Below are 19,333 nucleotides of genomic sequence, written 5' to 3' on the forward strand. Positions count from 1 at the left end.
TACCTCGGAAACTGTTGTATACCGTATAACGTAAGTGATTGGAATTGCGTTAACGGTCATTTTCTTTCATGAAGACGAGTTGAGAGATATATATGTTGCATATGTGCAAAACGGAGATACTTGACCGAAAGTTAATAATTCCGTTGCCCAACATTTTCTTTTTTCAAGAAGTGTTGATTAACATTTATGTTGCATGTGTTCATTCGCAGGAAATATCTCACTCCTGTAAGTTGTTTTAGATATCATATACGAAAAGTGGTGACCGGATGTGACTAATTTTGGCATTAATCGTTTCCTTTCGTCAAAATGAACTAATTGGTATATATTTTGCATGTGTGCAATCGCTGGAAACATCTTACCCTGGAAACTATATTAAATATCGTGCATCAGAAGTGGATAACCAGAAGTGACTAACTCTGGGATCGATAGCTTTCCTTAATCAAGAAAAGTTGGTTGATATACATGTAGTATATGTGCAATCGATGAACACTTCACTTTCGGAAACTACATTAAATGTCGTGTACCGGAAGTTGTTCACTTGACTATTCCGGTATGTATCGCTTTCTTCTAGTTGTATTCAACATAGCTATTTGGTAGGCAACTATAATATTCACTCATATGTGTCAAAAGTGATAGCCGCCAACAAACAGCGTTCTGTTTTTTAACATCTAAATGCTCTACATGTAGTATTACGTAGCCTTAACAACACCAAACAAAAATACAAGTAGACGTAAACAGTTAGAAACATCCATGTCTAGGGCGAGATTTGAACGTTCGGCACTCACAACGAGAGATCCACACACCAAATTGCTGTGCAATGGTACAGTAAATATAAATAACTATTTTATTCTTATTTCCTACGTGAATAGCTTTGTTAAACATAATTAAATTACGAAGTGGATGTATATTTTATGAAGGGATTGTTCATAATATCGATTCCAGGAAGGGTTAAACAATGTAGACCCGCGACAAAAGAAAACCTGTGTTACAGATAGTAATTTATCATTGTATTATACAAGGCTCTTTTAGATTTCAGCGTAATTAATTGAATGCCTACCAAGACACGCAGAGTTCTATGGTAGAAAATAAATACTGTGTCACACTCAAGATTTCTTCAAAATCATTGTTCTAACCAACTTGGCTACCTAAGCCTTCATTCGGCAAATGGAAAGTTTGTGATTTTTCTGTTTTACTTTTCTCAAAATTCAAACATCTGTTTCTCTTGTTTGTCTCTCCGGCCATCATTTCATGACAAAATTTTTAAGTTATCGACTTCAGTAGTAGTGAAAGCATAGTTGAGGTGTTATAGGTACTATCAATCTTGGGGGTCTTGACCTCAAATCCAATGTACGTCAATGTAATACTTTTAAATTTATTATGTTCTTGCAATAATGACTTTTATTTGCTCAAAGTTCTCCATCTAGACATGAGATGCAAGAATCATGAATATACTAACCGAGAGGAAGTGGAGATATCTCCAATTGAAATATTATTTGAAATATTGATCAGAATTCATATTTGATTATGTTTTATGTCATTTCTGTTTATTCATCTTTACGAAATTTCAGTTCTCGACTACTTAGAATATACCAAGGGATATGATATATTACTTTTTATTACAAGAGAGAAAACATATTTCTTGATATTGTATATGATTCTAAAAGAAAGACGTTTGGGGTAAATTATACAAGCTCGTGTTATATGCAAATGAAATATGACTATTTGTTATATTTAAAATATATGAAATGCTTTCCGTTGATACAATGGTTTTTGCAAACTGAACTGACACACACTGCACATTTTTTTTTACTATCATAGATTGTCTTTCCTTTTCTTTTTTGGTTTCATTTTTCGAAACCATTGAAAACAGGTAATACAACACCAGAAAATATTTTGGTTAGGTTTAATGTGTAAATTATTATCATTATTATTTAAAAATAAAAACTACGATGTTTTTGCTGATAAAATATATTCTCTGAAAGCAAACATAGGAGTCAATCAAAACCTCAACTTTATAATTTTATTCATAAATATTTGTGGAGATATTAAAATCGATAAGTAGCAAATGTGAAAGTATGTTTGAAACGAATGATGTAAGGCATTCAGAGATTTTACAAAATACTGTAATCTGTGAAATAAAAGAAAATATTTGACCAACATTTATTTTCCCTTGGTGTATCTAAGGTTAAATAGGATCTCTATTTGACATTCTCATTATATCAACGCTCTGTAGATAGTAAACGGTAAGATCTACCTGATTGTTTTATTCCACGCAGAGCTATGGATATTTTTCGTTTTTTTGAAGTTCACTACACAGACTTGTTTCGAAAAAATATAGCACACGTTAAACGCCTAATGTTAAACATGTTAAACCAGCCAGCCTTAACAGTATTGTTGCTTATCTAATATTGCAGGATATGAAAATTGGAAGTGTGAATGCACTTTTGCTCGCTCGTATGTATACAACTAGTCCGTCTGATGATTTGAGTGTATGTAGTTATGGAATTATTTTGAGCTCATAAAAACAATCTAAAAATATATTACTATTACTAGAATCGAAAAGAAGTGTTGCTTCATTTACTTTGTACAAAGTAGTTCCTATACACTTTATTATATTAAAATACTAGCAGCGTTCACCCCGCTTCGCTGCGGTCACCCCGGAACGCAATAAACGTTGTTACTTAGATAATTTTTACTTTTTCGCTTTCAAGTGATATGATAAAAACCATAGAAGATTGCAGTAAATGTTAACATTATATCGCCTGTCATTTATGTTAACCCGCCCCGCTTCGCTGCGGTCACCCCGGAACGCAATAAACTTTGTTACTTAGATAATTTTTACTTTTTCGCTTTCAAGTGATATGATAAAAACCATAGTAGATTGCAGTAAATGTTAACATTATATCGCCTGTCATTTATGTTAACCCGCCGAGTGACACGATCATGCGGGTTGCATATAAATACGTTTATTTTTATACCTATGATGAACTAACAAAGGATTTGTACGTTATGGACACTTGAATGGTCAATTATCTCAAGACACTGGTAATTAAAAATTAAAGTGATATGATAAAAACCATCTAGGGTCCAAATCCTAATAACCCCCCAAAAATGAAAGAAATTGGTTCAGCCGTATTAGCGTGATGAGGGAACAAAGGATTTGTGCGTTCTCTTTTATATATATAGATTAAAAGGGGTCACCCTATATATATATATATATATATATATATATATATATATATATATATATATATATATATATATATATATATATATATATACTGACGTGTTCAAATTATTAGACTCACACTCAAAAGATGCAAAATTGATGTAGGAGTCCTAATTTCAGCGTTCTAGAACATTTCATTTAATGGTTAAACAACCAATATACGATCCTTCATTTGTTTAGTGTACAGTTGAAGTGGTGATATCACCGTCGAACAGCAGGTGGTATTATTGAGGGGGAGGGGGATTCTGAAAGTGGTATTCCAGTTATAGACAGGTATTGTGGTTCTTGTCAACAAGTTACAGTCTGAAGTGTTGTGGTTGCTGTCGTAAGAAATTAACGACATTCAAAGCTTCCAACAGTTCGAGTGGACAAGTTTAAAAGGACCGTGACGTATTTTGTGTATCAATCTTTTGTTCTGTGTAATCATGTAATTGCAGCATAATAAGGAAAAAGAAAATACTATTCTCCGCTAAAATGGAAGTTAACAAGGTACTTCTGGTGGAAATAAGAGATACAGGGCAATTCATTGGTAGTATAGTTGGGATAGAGCATTAATATGTGAGTAGAATCTCTGTTGAAATGAACAAAGTATCGGAAGTAGTAATGTTGGGAAGTGTGGGCCAAAACCAAAGCTATCGGTAAGAGGTATCAGAAAATGAAAAAGATTGGCTTTGGGAAACCGAAATGCAACTTCTAATAGACTTAAGCATAAAAATGGCTGATCATGGCGCAGACATTTTCCTGAAAGTGTTCGAAGGATTCTTTGTGCCAAGGGAATAAAAGCACATGCTCAAGAAAGAAAACACAAATTAGAGTCTACTCCAATCATAGCAAAAAAGCGCCTCGAATGGGCACGAGGCCTAGAATATTGGACTGCTGACGATTGGAGAATAATATGTTTCATTGATGAATAATGTATATTTGTATCTGATAAGTGTTCACAATATGTGCGACGTTGACCTGGGAGGAATTCAAGTTGAAATGTATTTAATAAACCGTGAAACATCCTACTTCAATCATGGTCTGGGGTGTGATCTCTGTCTTTGGGCCTGGAAGACTGAGTAGGGAGGACAATGAAGCACGACCAATACCTGAAAGTTCTTCAAGAAGAACTGCTTTCCCAGACTGCACTCTGGTTTGATGACGTACAATTCATCTTTATGCATGATGGAGCCCAATTCCACCAGGCCAAAGCTGTGACAAATTTCTTCGAGGACAACGAAGTTAGTTTTTTCCGCGGCCAGGCACTAGTCCTGACAAGAACCCGATTGAAAACTTTTCGAGCTTCATGAAAGATATGCTAGAGAAGAAGCACATTATAACCACACTTCAATTGATCAAAAAGATCAACAATCTGTGGTATCATGATGAAGAATTGAAGGAAAAATGTGCTAAACTCGTACATAGGACGCCACAAAGGATGCCACAAAAGACTTACTAAAAAATAAGGGATTTCATAAGAAATATGAATCTTTGTGTGAAAGATAATTTTCTTGTAAGTATTCTATTTATTTTTTTGTTTCCAATTTGGATACACACTTTATAGTGATTACATTTGAATGTTATGTACGCATTTGTTTTTTGATATTGAAAACCATATGTCATACCCACTAGAAATTAGGACAGAGTTACAAAGTAGTAATTTGGACTAAGTTCGAACGTATTTTCTCATGTGAAATTGTAAGAACAGTAAAATATTCAGAAATTGAATGTAGAGTCTAATAATTTGATCACGTCCATATATATAGTGGCAGATCCAAAGGGGGAGCTATAGGGGCTATAGCCCCCCTTGGCGCTCAGGTATACACTGGATAAAATGGGAAACTATGGTTCAGCCCTCCCTTGATTATATCCTGTATCCGCCAATGCATATATATGAATATTCTTTAGTAGCTACTGGCTCTCAACTCTGCACTTTACAAATCATTGCTGTAAATTGCTAGATTTTCTCTTAACATAAAGCCACATATTAGTAATACAGAATTTACATCTTGATTCCGTATATACTCAACAAGTAATAGCTTGATTGTTGTCACATTATTGCAGGTTGCTTTGGCTTTGTATTTGGATTATGGCTCTTGCTGGTGCTATTTTAATTTCAATTTTCCTCTGGAATACACACTACTACAATCCAATTGCTTACGAAATGGACACTCTCATGAGACATGGAAATGGCACCCCGATAACTTTTTCTTTGTGCTCAAAGTCCCCCATGAACTGGACACAGACGTGAGTACCAATTATTGTTTAGTTATCGTGAGAACTTACGTACCCAGTAGTGTCGTGGCTGGTCTTTCGGTAAAAAGAATTATTTATTGGTTAGTCTTTTATATAGCATTGTACATAACATAAAAGAAATAACTGAAATGTACATATATCAAAGTCCATACTGAGAAAGATAATGATGTATAACACATTCCCAATATGAAACTGTCTTTATTTTGACTTGAAACTTTTGCGATATTATCAAAGATTGTGTAAAATTTAGAAATGTTAACGTGTTATCTAAAAGTACCAGTGGTCGCTCATATCGACCAGTGGTCAGGGGTTCAAAGTATTTTTGACTATTGTTTGCTTTAACATTGCATTGACAACAACAACCATCCCAAATAGAACATCAACCGGTCGGATATTACTCCGCTTGATGAAATTTGTAGATGGCTTGTTTTTCATAAAAAATAATGCATGTAGAAATAAAACTCGTACACCATAGATATTGGAAAATGTCTAGTGAATAAAACACTATTATACACGTATGCTGTGAGTTGTCGCACGCACTTACGGGAAACGTCAGGCAGCAAGATGGTGTCAAAATAGTACTATATATATAGAAAAAGTGCGAATTCCAGATATCATAACAAACTTGTAGATTTAGAGTACCAATGTTATTTAGAATATTAGGAAACATTTTCATTGAACTGAAATAAAAAAAACTTACGCAGTATTATAATGATATCATATTACTAAGAAATGCTGAACTGAAGTTTGAGATATTTCTGCTAAAATAACTTTCTTCCTTGATCTCAGACGCACAGAAAAATAAAAATTATAGGAATAATGTAGAGAAAACAGTTAACCAGTGTTCCTGTTTTAGGCAGCAATTCCAGTGAAGCAATTCCAGAAAATTTAAATTTTACAAACTTTGATAATGCCACGACTATTTACTTACAGACCTCTACAGTAAATAATAAGGATTCACACGATTCGAGTCGAGTCGAGTTTCGAACTGTTTCGAATCGTCTGGAGAAAACGCTGTCTCGACTCGGAAATATATTCCTGTCTTGACTGGACTCAAAATTTGAACGAGACGTTTCGAATTTCGAAACGAGATAAAACGTACAAGATAGAACATAGTTATAATAGTAGTAATGGCTACAGTCGATCTAAATTTGGCGCCAATCGAAATTTTAGCGCCAAACTTAGCTTTTCCCTGGGATCACATGCTGTGACTTCCTGCGGTCACGTGGTGCTAGTACACGTTTTTTTTGGGTCATCTGGTTTTATGCTCTACCTTTATGGAGTTGTCCCACTGAGCGGGTCTATTTCGTTCCCTTTTATGGTTATAAAATTTGGAGAATGTTATCTCCTTTCTTACCTTATGGTGTTGTATGATGGAGTACAGGGTGTATGTATAGCCCACCCTAATTTCTTTTTCGTTCCCTTTGATGGGTGACAAATATCACTTTTGGAAAATTTTTAGCCTATCCTATTATCTTTGGCGAGACTATTACTTTCTATCGCTATATGATTGAGTACAATAGTTCACTCAATCTTAATTTTGGGAGTCACCTCGTTCCCTTTGATGAGTATAATAATCATTCTCTTAAGTTTCAAATTGTCAAATTTGATATCATAGTGTAAGTACCTCGTGATTCATTTGTTTCCTTAAAATGATAGATTATATACCTGAGATGGTAATTACATTATAAACAAGGATATATTGTGTATTGTTCACCCTTAATTTTGGAAATGAGCAATTTTGAGGTAACTTAGGACCTTGTGATTACTATGTTATAGAGATTGCAACTTTCTGAAGGTAACATAACACGGTGCCAAGTTTGATTCTTTGTGTTAGTTTTAAGAGATTTAATACCGATTTCGTTGAGTTGATTTTAGTTTAATGTCTCATGTTTACGCCTCGAGGTGAAGGGAGACAATGATGATGAGAAATAAACCAAATTGGTGGAATTAGAAAGTAGGGGACACCATACTGATATCACAAACTTACTTGTCTTGGAATTGAATCACGGACCTCACACATTAGAGGTAAGCGCTCTACCACTGATCCACCGTACACATTAAAAAGTTTTAGTTTGTTTTTTTGTGTAGTTGTTTTTTGTCAGTTTCACGTATATTTACTGTATTGGAAAGGAACATTAGCAGGTTTTAGATAGATTATGTTACATTACACATTTCTGCTCGTTGCTACACACATGAGTTTGTTTTGTGAAATTGCAGAATTTCCTTTTACGAAGAGTACGAAGTCAGTTCTTTTATTGAATATCTTTAACATGTGTAAAAGAAGAGCTATCCCGGGCCTGGTTAACAACATTAATTTATTTAGATTTTATTCGCAGATTAAATAAATTGTTGCAAATTTTAAAAGCTTCTTTGTGTATTGGCTTATATTGATATGTTGAGAACCAAACGTCAGCTATATTGTGTTACATTGCCTACGTATTCGTTGTCAGTATCATTGGTATTATTTTGTTATTACATATGGAACATATGCAATGTTTAACTGTCAAATACTGGGAAATGGTCAACTTTGAAAGGACACATTCATTCTTTGAGAAGGATAAAATTGATGAGATGAGGTGATTTTGGATCTAGTTAATACCTCTCGTTTTCATTCGTAGATTAAGTACAAAATAACGTCAAATTTACTATTTGCTTAAATCTGATTGCTTCATTGTAATATTTCATTTATAGAGACAGTACGAAAGTTGTTAAGAGTTTCAGCATTTCTAAGCGCTCACTGTTTTGTTGCTCAATAAGCGCTTCGTTGATGGAAATAGTGTTGTCAGATTTTTTATCCAACTGTTCCGATTCTTTTGGAAACGGTTCCGCTATATGAAAGAATTAACAAAATTCAAAATATGAAAAAGAAATTCAAACTACAATTTTTCAAACAAAAAAAAAATTAAAAGGAAAAGTCTCATAAAAATTTTGAAATTAAAAAAAAACAAATTTTGAAACACATTTGTTTAAAACTTTCAAACAAAATTTCAAACTAAAAGATTTCAAAATAAAATTTTGAAATTAAAAAATTCAAACAAAAATTCTTGAACAAATTTTGGAAATCTTAAACTTTAAAAAGAATTGAAATCAAACTTTCTGGAACGAAACATTTAAATTTGAAATTTTCAATCTGAATATTTCAAACCGAGTTTTGAAAACTAAAACTTTTCAAATCAAAATGATTCGGACCAAATTTTTCGAACTCGAATTAAAACGTATTTTCAGACCACAATTACCAAACTCAACTTTACGAAAATTTTAACAGAGATTTGTGGTTACCTAATCAGATTACACCTTAGATTGTGAATTGTTGCTAAGGTTTAAAGTGCATTCAGTTTAAAGACTTTCACTTACTGATTTAAATTTAAATTGTATTAAAGACGTACTCGAGACTAAATTTGATATGAACCATTTGACTAGTCATTTCTTGACATTAATTCCGTAACGGGACACTGAAATGAAATCTCAAACTATGTACTAAGCCCTAACTCACAAATCGTTTAACTAGCTAAAGTTTGTTGGTAAGCCGTAACCTTTTATTGGATTTTCATTGATAATGTTACATAGTTTACGGTTTAAGATTTATATTGTCTTGAGAACGACTGGGAAGTACAATCTAGTTCGTTTATGTAATGAACCCATTGGCCAGCCATAGCCTGATTTCACTTTGTAGCTCACGATAGCAACGTTTATGCAATAAAATTGTTGTGTTTGTTTGGCCATGACCATTTTTCTAGACATAGCCTGTACGATCACCAGGAATGAATTCCTAAGGTACGCTATACAGTTTAGTGAGCATTCGGGCGTGAAATAAGATGAATTCTAAACCAACCAGTTTTAAGACTCCCTACAATAGAACAAACAAAACCGTGTATTTTCCTTACCTGGAATCGAACCTCGGATCATGTACGGATGGCTTTCGCAAAGATGTAGATTTTTTAATAGCTTTAAGAAAAGGACATATTCCGTTTAGCACAACTATTCATATCTCATGTTTTCAAGAAACTTTATGGGAAGCCAGGCCTCAAAATCGACGTCTGCTTAGTTGTTGAAAGCAATGAATCAATTTTGCTAGTTGCATTGACCAACTCCTCGTATGAAGAAAAATATTGAAACAGCTAGATTACCCTGGCCATCTTGACCCTCAGAATCGATACCTAGTTTATTCTTAGGACACTATACTCTTAACCTGCCAATTAAACATTCCTTTGATTCCATTGACAAACTCTTTAAAATATTGAATCAATTTCTGTCATATTGAAATTACATAACAAAAATTACGACGAAGGAGAAGAAGACCAGAACTCAGGAAGAGGCTTCTTACAGAAGTTTAGTAAGGGTATTAATTTCATTACTACCGAATTTCATTTTGGTATGATAGTTTGTCTGTCATAGAAAAATAATGTAAAACTTGCAGTTTTTCTTTGTGATATCATGATTTAAAGTTATACATTCAGCTCAGTCATCTTGCATTATCTTTAAATTATTTTACTGGTGCTTAGTTACTAAGATATCAGTCTCGTACTTCTAACATTGAGCTTGTTATTTACTGCAATAGTGATTTCCTACAAAACTGTGTTATGTGGGATTTTCCAGTAGTGATGCTATAATGATGCGTTGAATCCAACTTTCTTTCTTCCAAGAGGTTTTCAGTTCGATTCTTTTAGAGGGCTTCCCTTTGTTCTCATAGGATTATCAGTAAAATCATGTTACTATGGTGGAAGAGCTTCCCAGTAGAAAGACTTTCCTTTGTTTTCATAAGATTATAAGTGAAGAAAAGCAAACAATGTTACGATACCATAGTTCGACTTTACTTATGTACAAGAAGTGAACGATTTATCGTTTTGAGCTCATACTGTTTGTACTGTGATACTTTAATACAAATAATATGTATTAAATAACATTTAGAAGAAGATCAATTACGGCTGTAAAATAAACTACTACATAAACGTGAACAAGTGCATCTAATGTGAAAAGAATTCTGGTTTGACCCTGTTTAAACTCACTATTTTAAGTGAAGTTTTATACCATAAAAGTATTCCGCGAACAGTGCGTGCCTAGTGCTAAATCCTCATTACATTTTGATTGAAACCAATACAAGTAATACATTTGTGTTCCAAAAATGTAATCATACCTACTGTAATCAATAACATTGTGTGTGTGTGTGTGTGTGTGTGTGTGTAGGCGTGAATGATGTTAGCCTAAACAACCGTCTTTTCATGAATGGCTTTTGAAATTATCGTTGTAATATCTCCTCTCCGAGAAAAGATGAGACCTGTAAAATTATCTTACTCGACTCAGTGACCTTGCTTGTCTTGTCAATGAATGTTACGCCATATCATTATTTCCATCAAATATTTTGTTTCTATTTAGGTCATGATGACTCAATGATAGAAAGTTAACCTCTGGTGCGTGAGATCCCTGGGTCGATATTAGCTATCGCCAAGTTGGCTCTGTGGTGGACAAACATCGTGTACGTGAGTTTGATCAAGGCTCTCACGTTCTATTATATTAATTCCATCATTGCACTTATTTCTCCTCATCATCCTCTCCTTTAATCTAGTTGGCATAACCGTGAGGCATAAAACTCAAAGATTTTTATTCCAATTTCAATTCCAATTTCAATTTCGATTTCAATTTCATTTGTCTTTTCCATATGAAATGGATTAATTAACGTTTAATCTGAACCACCATGAATGTTAAATGTTCTCTTAACAGTACCGAGGCTATGGGACGTAAATATTGTGATCCTAGACTGCATAAGACTTGAACGATAAAACCTCAATCGACATAATGCGTGGTTGAACCAACCGAAGATTAAGTTCGGATAAGATAATCTATTGGTTATTTTTATCTTTGGATAAGAATCTTATATCGTTGCTCCATCGGTTTGTGAGAAAGGATTAACTTATCCACGAGTAATCGCAAGCTGTATAAAACTATGACGTTTATGACATGACGTCATGCAATATCATACATTTGATTCCCTAAAACAGTGCAGTAACAACTGAAAATTGATTCGCGTAGCATGTGGTAATTTTTGTACTAGATATGGGAAGAAAGCGGGTGAAGTTGACTGCTCGGGAAGGCAGATATGTTTTAATGCTTTTGGGCAAATATATCCTTTAACAAATAAGATAATAAAATAAAAAAGTCATATGAAATACTAAAAATGAAGCTGTTTCTGATATTCCAAAATATATATAGGAGCGTTTTTTTTCGGGGGGGATAAGCGGCATGGCGTGTAAGATCCTCCAGCGAGAGCTCATGTAGTTTGGATCTTACATTAAACTGTAGGACAGCATCTTATATAGCCTCACTGCGGAGAGCGATGCTGAACTCCAAACCAAATCAAATATAGATATCTAGGGTCCAAATATTAAATTGAAAAAGAAAAAAACAGAAGAAAAGGTCTGTTCTAGCAGATGAAATTCCTTTATCCGCCTGTTAAGCGACATTTTCAAGCAAAGGTGGGTAGTCCATTTTTCTTAAATAATGTTTGACTACAAACTACGCTAAGCTTTACAAAAATACCGTCTTGTCTAAAATCCAACGTTTGGTTCTTGCACTGAAGTATAGGGTAGGATATGGAGAAGTAGAGAATATTAGGGTAGAGTAGTGTAGGTTAAATTAGATTACGTTAGCTCAATGCTTTGACATTATTTTTAAATGTAGGGTAGGTAGGGTAGAGTAAGTTAGGTTACATTAACTCAATGTTTAACCATTATTTTCAGAAGTAGGGAAGTAAAACGAAATGAAATCTTTAAGTTTAACGACCTATGTTTATTCAATTTAGGCCAAGAGAAACAAGTGAGTGATAGAAGAATTGGTGGAATGAGAAAGTTGGAGGAAACGGGAGTACCCTGAGAAAACCCACGGACACGATATTGTCCAGAACAAATTTACTTGCCCTGCAATCGAACAAGGGACCCCACGTACCAGAGGTACGGGCTCCAAATGTAGGGTAGAGTGAGTTAGGTTACATTACGTTAGGTTACCTTACAGTCAATATTTAGGGCATTAACTCATCACATTGCCGTGTCTCATCATCAGACTGTATTTAACAGTTATATGAGTATGAGTGGGAGAATAATGGGGACGTCAACTACGAGGTTATATGTACCCGTTTCGCTCCCCACAACTCTGTTCGGACAACCTTTTTTAAACCCAAATTTTACATAGATTTACATTTACATCGCCGCGGCAATTCCGCTGAAAAAAATAGCAATGGTTTAAGTTTACATTTGCGTCGCCAGTTGATTATATGAGTACTTCATTCCACAAAGTAGTACTGGTGTACATAAATATGGACATCTTAATTAAGTAAAGTTTATTTTAATAGTTGACTGTCGGGTTTGCATAATGTTACCAATTGGCGACGCAGTGCAGATTTACGTACGGATCCAGCACAAATTCCTTGCATATATACTTTTTTTCAGTAAATCTACTTTTTGTAACTTAAATAACACTAGTCGACAAAAAAATACCTTTTCTCTGGCACACGGAAGAAAATACCTGATTCTGATATAACTTTTCACGTAGAATTCGAATCTGGAATCAGTTTCTCTCCATTACCCTCAGTTTTCCCGTAACAGAGGGATATTCAGGAAATTTACCCTCAAATTTTCCCTTTTTTAAAACCATTTTTATACCTGCAGCTCGAGTACCCTTAGGTATATAAACACAATAATTAAATTCTGTGTTAGCTTGATTTATACTTAGTAAGTCCTCTAAGTTTCATAAGAATCGCATTATTCTTTCTAGAGGAATAAACATATTTATATAAAAATATGCTATGTGTACTGTTCATTTTACCATATCCATTAGTGCAGATAAAATCAATATAACTTCCATTAAAATTACAATATAAACACGGTTTATACCTCATTGGATTTGAAATGAAACAGTTTCAATGATGTAGTACATCGTGTCACCACTTTTTGTACCAGGGAATTTGTAGAGAGTTTTTGTGAGAAATTCCCTCCAAAAAGTAGTTTATAAGATGTTTTTGTCTGAACTTCCTATTTATATATAGTGATACAGAAACAAGAACTGCACTAAAACATAATTTTAGGTTTACTTAATAAATAATACAAAAGAATTGAGTGGTATCTTCTTAATAAATGAACACTTACTCACCTTAACAAAAATGTTTAGTTTAAAATTAAGCGAGAACAATACACATGTAAGTTATCCCTGTTCATAAGGTAATCAACTCTCAGGTATATAAACGTTTTAAGGAACTAAATGGATCACGAGGTACATATAATAGGCCTACCATATCAAATTTGACAATTTGAAACTTAAGTGATTGATCTACATTCAGAGAAGGATCCATGCCCTTAGATGTCTACATAAACATATAACGTAATAAGGTCCCATCAAAGGGGATGTCAAAACCTCCGGAATTAATCACTGATACTCATAAAACTGAACGAAATGATTCCCAAACTTAAGAAGGAGTGAACCATTATACTCAAACATATAAACGATATAAAGCAGTAAAGTCTCTTCAAAGATGAGAGGATAGTTTGAAAAATAACTTCCGAAATTGACGTTTTTATACCCAACAAAGGGAACAAAAAAGAAATTAGGGTGGGCTATACATACAACCTGTACTCCATCACAGAACTCTACAAGGTAAGAAAAGGAACAGAAATTTCCCAATTTCATGCCATAAAATGAAACGAAATATTCCCTTTCGTTAGAACTGCGGAACATAAAAGTAAATCAGCCAGAGGGGACTGGGCGTGACCTAGGGAAACAAAATTTGGGCCGGCGTTGGACGTCACACTCCAGGAAGTGCAAATTTTTAAATCAGATACTGCAAGGTGCGCTATACATACACACTGTACTCCATCATACAACACTATAAGGTAATAAGGGATATAACAATTTCAAAATTTTATATCCATGAAAGGGAAATATACCACTTCGGTGGAACTGCCTCATAAATGTGGAGCATAAGACCACGTGGCCCAAAGAGGCGTGTCCTAAAACCACGTGACCCCATGACATATCACGTGTTCGCAAGCTTAAGCTATGGTGGGCGCAGGGGGCGCCAAAATTTCGGTGCGCGCTGGGCGCCACGCTTGAAGGGCACCGAAAATTAGATAAAATATCACCATTAATATTATAACTTTTAATAAAATGTATTATATTTGCAACATTCTGATTAGCTTGCAGCATATCTCAGAAGTTGCGGCACGAAGGAATCAACACTTAGACAACACATAATTTATGAGCGAATAATTTGTGACTTTAGAGCTCTCCGACTTTAAATGCAACACATATGTTAAGCCTTGTGAAATTTTCATACTTCGATCCTCATCAGATGGACACTCATTTTTGGACGGTTTTCAAAACATTACGAAATTCAACTTCATTAGTTACACTCATACTTAATTGCTTATTTTAGATGAATTTAATGCATATATATATATACATCTTCTGAAGTTGCAGATATGAGTTGTTTTAACCAGAAATATAAACGAAACTTTTCTGAACACCAAGCTGAGAATTTAATGTTTTTAAATTTCTTCCCAATGCAAAGATTAGGAGAGAAGTTAGAAGTTCAAACCTTCGCACCCTAATTTTTAATACTTATGAATTGATGTTTGCCTTTTGTAATTTGCCCGTAAAATGAGAAGAACTAAACATTGTCTTTAGTTCATAATGATAATAATAATTAACGACATAAAACACATTTAGTTTGCATGTTTACCTGTTTCATGCAATTCATCTCAAACTGCTTCAGATATCTTATAGTTGTATATGTTTGCGAAGAATTACGTGCTCAGTATGCAAACTCTGATTACAACCAGAATGGTCAAATCGGGACCCAAGTTTCATTAAATATCTCAATAATTCCTGTAGATAATTCGCGAATATCTTCATTAAGGTATTTCTATTGTTTATAAAGCTTGAGCACTGTTAAAAATACTTACTTAAAAATGAGTAAAATTGACTCAAATTTGAGAACATTGTGTTCTCAAAATAGCTCCGAATACATTATTCTCAAAAGTGAGAAAGTGTGGGTGTTCAAAATATAAGAACAATATGCACTCAAATTTGAGTAAATTTTACTCACTTTTGAGTAAAAATTCTCTTAAAAGCGAGATAAAATATTCTTAAATAAAATGAGAAATTGCTATTTCTCAAAAATAACGAGAACGTATTTTCTCAAAAATGAGAAAGTTAACCGTAAAATGAGATGAATGTAATCAACATTGAGAATACTTTTTGTTCAAAAACTAGTAATGCTCTCCTCATAATTGAGAACATGTATACTCAAAAGTGAGTAGAAAAGTATTCGAAATGCTCAGATAGCCGCAAAACTGAAAAACACACGTTCTCAAAAATTGAGAATATTTCGTCTCAAATTTAAGAAAAGCTCTTCTCAAAAATGTTTTTTTAAAAAAAAATAAGTAAAAAAGTACTCAAAAATGAGATTTTATTAGTATTCAAAAATGAGAAAAAAGTACTTATTCTGCTGCCTTGCTGACACAGGGAAGGTTTCCTGGAACTAGAAAGGAAGATTACTCTCACATTGCACTGGACAATTTGTAGTAAGTACGCCTTCTACACATTAATATTGAAGTTAAAACATTTTCCTCTTTAAAGTTGGAAAATAGAAATCAGTTTTTGAAAAAATACGAGTACTTCAAAAATTACTTCTATTTCCCAGCTTTGAAGATGAAAATGTCTAACATCAATATTAATGTGTAGAAGGCGTACTTACTATAATTTTTTTAGTGCAGTGTGAAATTCATCTACCTTTGTAATTTTGGGGAATTTTCCCTGTGCCTGCAAGGCAGCAGAATAAATACTCCCATTCCTATTTTTGAATACTAATATAATCTAATTGTTAAAGTACTTTTTTACTCAATTTTGAATCTGCAAGGTTACATTTTTATGCTGAGACCTGTTGTTTCCATAAATAGCATAGATGAGAATTTTAATTTAATCAAAACACAAGCTTCTTGTAAGTTATTATGTTGGTTTGCGTAGTTTTAAACAAGTAAGCCTGATATGGTGGATAAATTTTATGTGCACTGGTTTTCTCGATGTATTCTCGTTTCCTCCTACTTTCTTCATTGCATCACTTCATTATCATTGCCTTCTCCTTTAGCCTTGAAACATAATCATGCGACGTTACAAACACACACACACACACACACACACACACACCCAAACAAACAAACTTAAATGTATATATATTTGTTTCCTTTTGATTAAAGTAAAATATGTTTGTACATTGTATTTTTATCTGTCAAATAATAAACTAAGTCTATACATGAGCACAATTTTTATAACAACTTACATAAGACAATGAGGATACATGAACCCTCTGAATATGCCTACAAAGTACTATGACAGATGTATGCATTCGTTGGAAAACAGTCTGTGTCGACTGCCAATGGACAATATAAACGGATATGTTCGAGATCCTCCCAGAAGTTTTTAATTTGCTATAAATGTGTCTATGCCTTCATCCCCCTGGAAACAAAGAGATTGTGTAATTAGTGACAATAGAAATAAAAATAAAAAGAAATACTTATAAATCTTATTCGTGTATGGCGATATCTCGAATACTATTAGTGTTGCTACGTTCTAATTTGAATTAGTATCAATTGAAATACGATAATATAGACTCTGATAAAGACAGTAAAGAGAATTACGCAATATTTCTTCAATTAATATTGAAACCAGAAGTTGTAGTAGATCTACCATTTAGTGTTTTAGCAGAGTGATTAGAGTGGAAATGGAATATATTCTAGGGACGCTTAATCGATTAAAAAATATGCAATGTGAGATTACTGTCTATGCTCTATAGTGATCAACGTTAACCGGAAATGGTTTATTTCTATCAATACAAGTAGGTGGATCACATCCATTAACGAACTCCTCCGAGATAATTATCTAGCTGTTGATTGCAGAAAACAATTTTAAAATTATCTTTTGTTGAAGAGTTATTGAGCGGTGTAACGGACGTACTAAGCCAGAGGTGTTTACCCTTGCGAGGATGGCCCTCTCGAGGGCATCCTTACCCTAAAATTCTCTCTCAACCATAATGACGTGAGGGCGATGACAAGCTTGGACAGCGAGGGCGAGGGCCAACTGTCACTGTCAGGGCTAGAGCGAGGACAAATTCCCAACACGAAGGCGAGAGCGATGATCAACTCTCTTCGAAGGTGAGGGCGAGAGCCAATTCACTGTGAGAATGAAGGTGAGTGAGGTCGGAGTAAAATGAACACCTATGGTACTAACATTACAATATTATATATATCCCACTTGCGTGATCCTAATGAACATCAAATGAAAGACTTAAGACCTGACTCGTCTATGGCGATCTTTATAATAATAGTATGGTTGTCACGTTCTGGAAGGATTAATATCAATTGAAATAAGATTATAAAAATAACGAAATTGAAAGGTAACCAAAAACATTTCGATCTCTTTCATCTATGCAAGACAAGGAAACAATAAACCTGAAAATTAGTCATTTCTGCTTATGTGTGACGAAAAAAAAAAAAACAAACATAAGTAGCGTCTTTTAGCGGAGCTTCCTGAATCAATGCTTGTTCTGCCACACTTAATACATTTAACCCTTTCCGGATAGTGGCATTTTGGGCTATTTTTTAGACTTTCAGTCAAGCAGCTACTGCATCGTCACTATTTATCCTAGTATCATAGTTCATACCTCATTCTCTTCAGAATAGAGCAGGCTTTCAAATGGTATCACTTCCGTGCCCATACCATATACCAGGAGAGGTAAAATTGATGTCAAAGGGAAAATTTTGATGGGAAAATTTTATTTTGTCCAACTTTGGGCCCCCTTGCCCCCCTTGTGTGAAGGTAGAGACCTCCAAAAAATCTGATGAATAGTATTTGGTAAACTAAATGTGTGTACCAAATTTCAAGTTTCTATCTTGAATAGTAAGGGAGGGATGAATTTTATCAGGAATTCCCACCATGCCCAAAACGACCGCAAAACACCATGATCTCAGGGAAAAAAATTGCTGAGACATCCCTAATTACCCTAGGGTCATGTTTCGCCCATCATTCTCTTCAGAACAGAACTGCCTTTCAGACGGTATGACTCACGTGTCTCTATCATGTATGTAAAGGGGGGGGGAAATTCCCAAAAAAGGGATTTTTGGTTTTAAAAATCCCTTTTTTCAACTTTTGCCCCTCTGGACCCCCCTGTTTCTGCGCAGAAATCGGAAAAAAACTTCTGGTAAATACTACTCGGTGGAGTGAATGTTTGCGCAAAATTTCAATCTTCTACGTTCAAAAATAAGCCCGCTAAAAAAATATACCGACAATGCCCCATTTTTCCCTATATGGAAGTATATTTTTTAAAAATTCCCTGAGACTTCCCTAATTACCCTAGGATAATAATTCAGAATGGAAGCCTTTCAGACGATATGACTCACGTGGTCCTATCATGTATGTAAGGCGGGAAAATGACGAAAAACGGGATTTTTGGGGTAAAAATCCGTTTTTTTACCCGTTTGTCCCTCTGGTTCCCCCCTTTTTTTAGCACTGACATCCGAACAAAAATCTGGTAAATACTACTCGGTGGTCTGAATGTTTGTGCAAAATTTCAATCTTCTACGTAGAAAAATAAGCCCGCCAAAAAATATTGAACAGGCTTAGAAAATGAGAAAAGAAATTTTTGACTTATGACGTCATCACCTCCTATGTCTGGACGCATGACGGTCTGAAACCATACGTAATGTCTTTTACAAGGCCTCTGGACTTGGAAAACAAAAAAGAACCGGACGAAAATGCTCAAATAGAAGAGAAATAACGCAATGTACCATGAAAAACGCGTATGGTACAAAATTGTACCATAGG

The sequence above is a fragment of the Thermobia domestica genome, chromosome 5 (genome assembly GCF_964235325.1).
Source record: "Thermobia domestica chromosome 5, izTheDome1.hap1.1, whole genome shotgun sequence".
NCBI lineage: Eukaryota > Metazoa > Arthropoda > Insecta > Zygentoma > Lepismatidae > Thermobia > Thermobia domestica.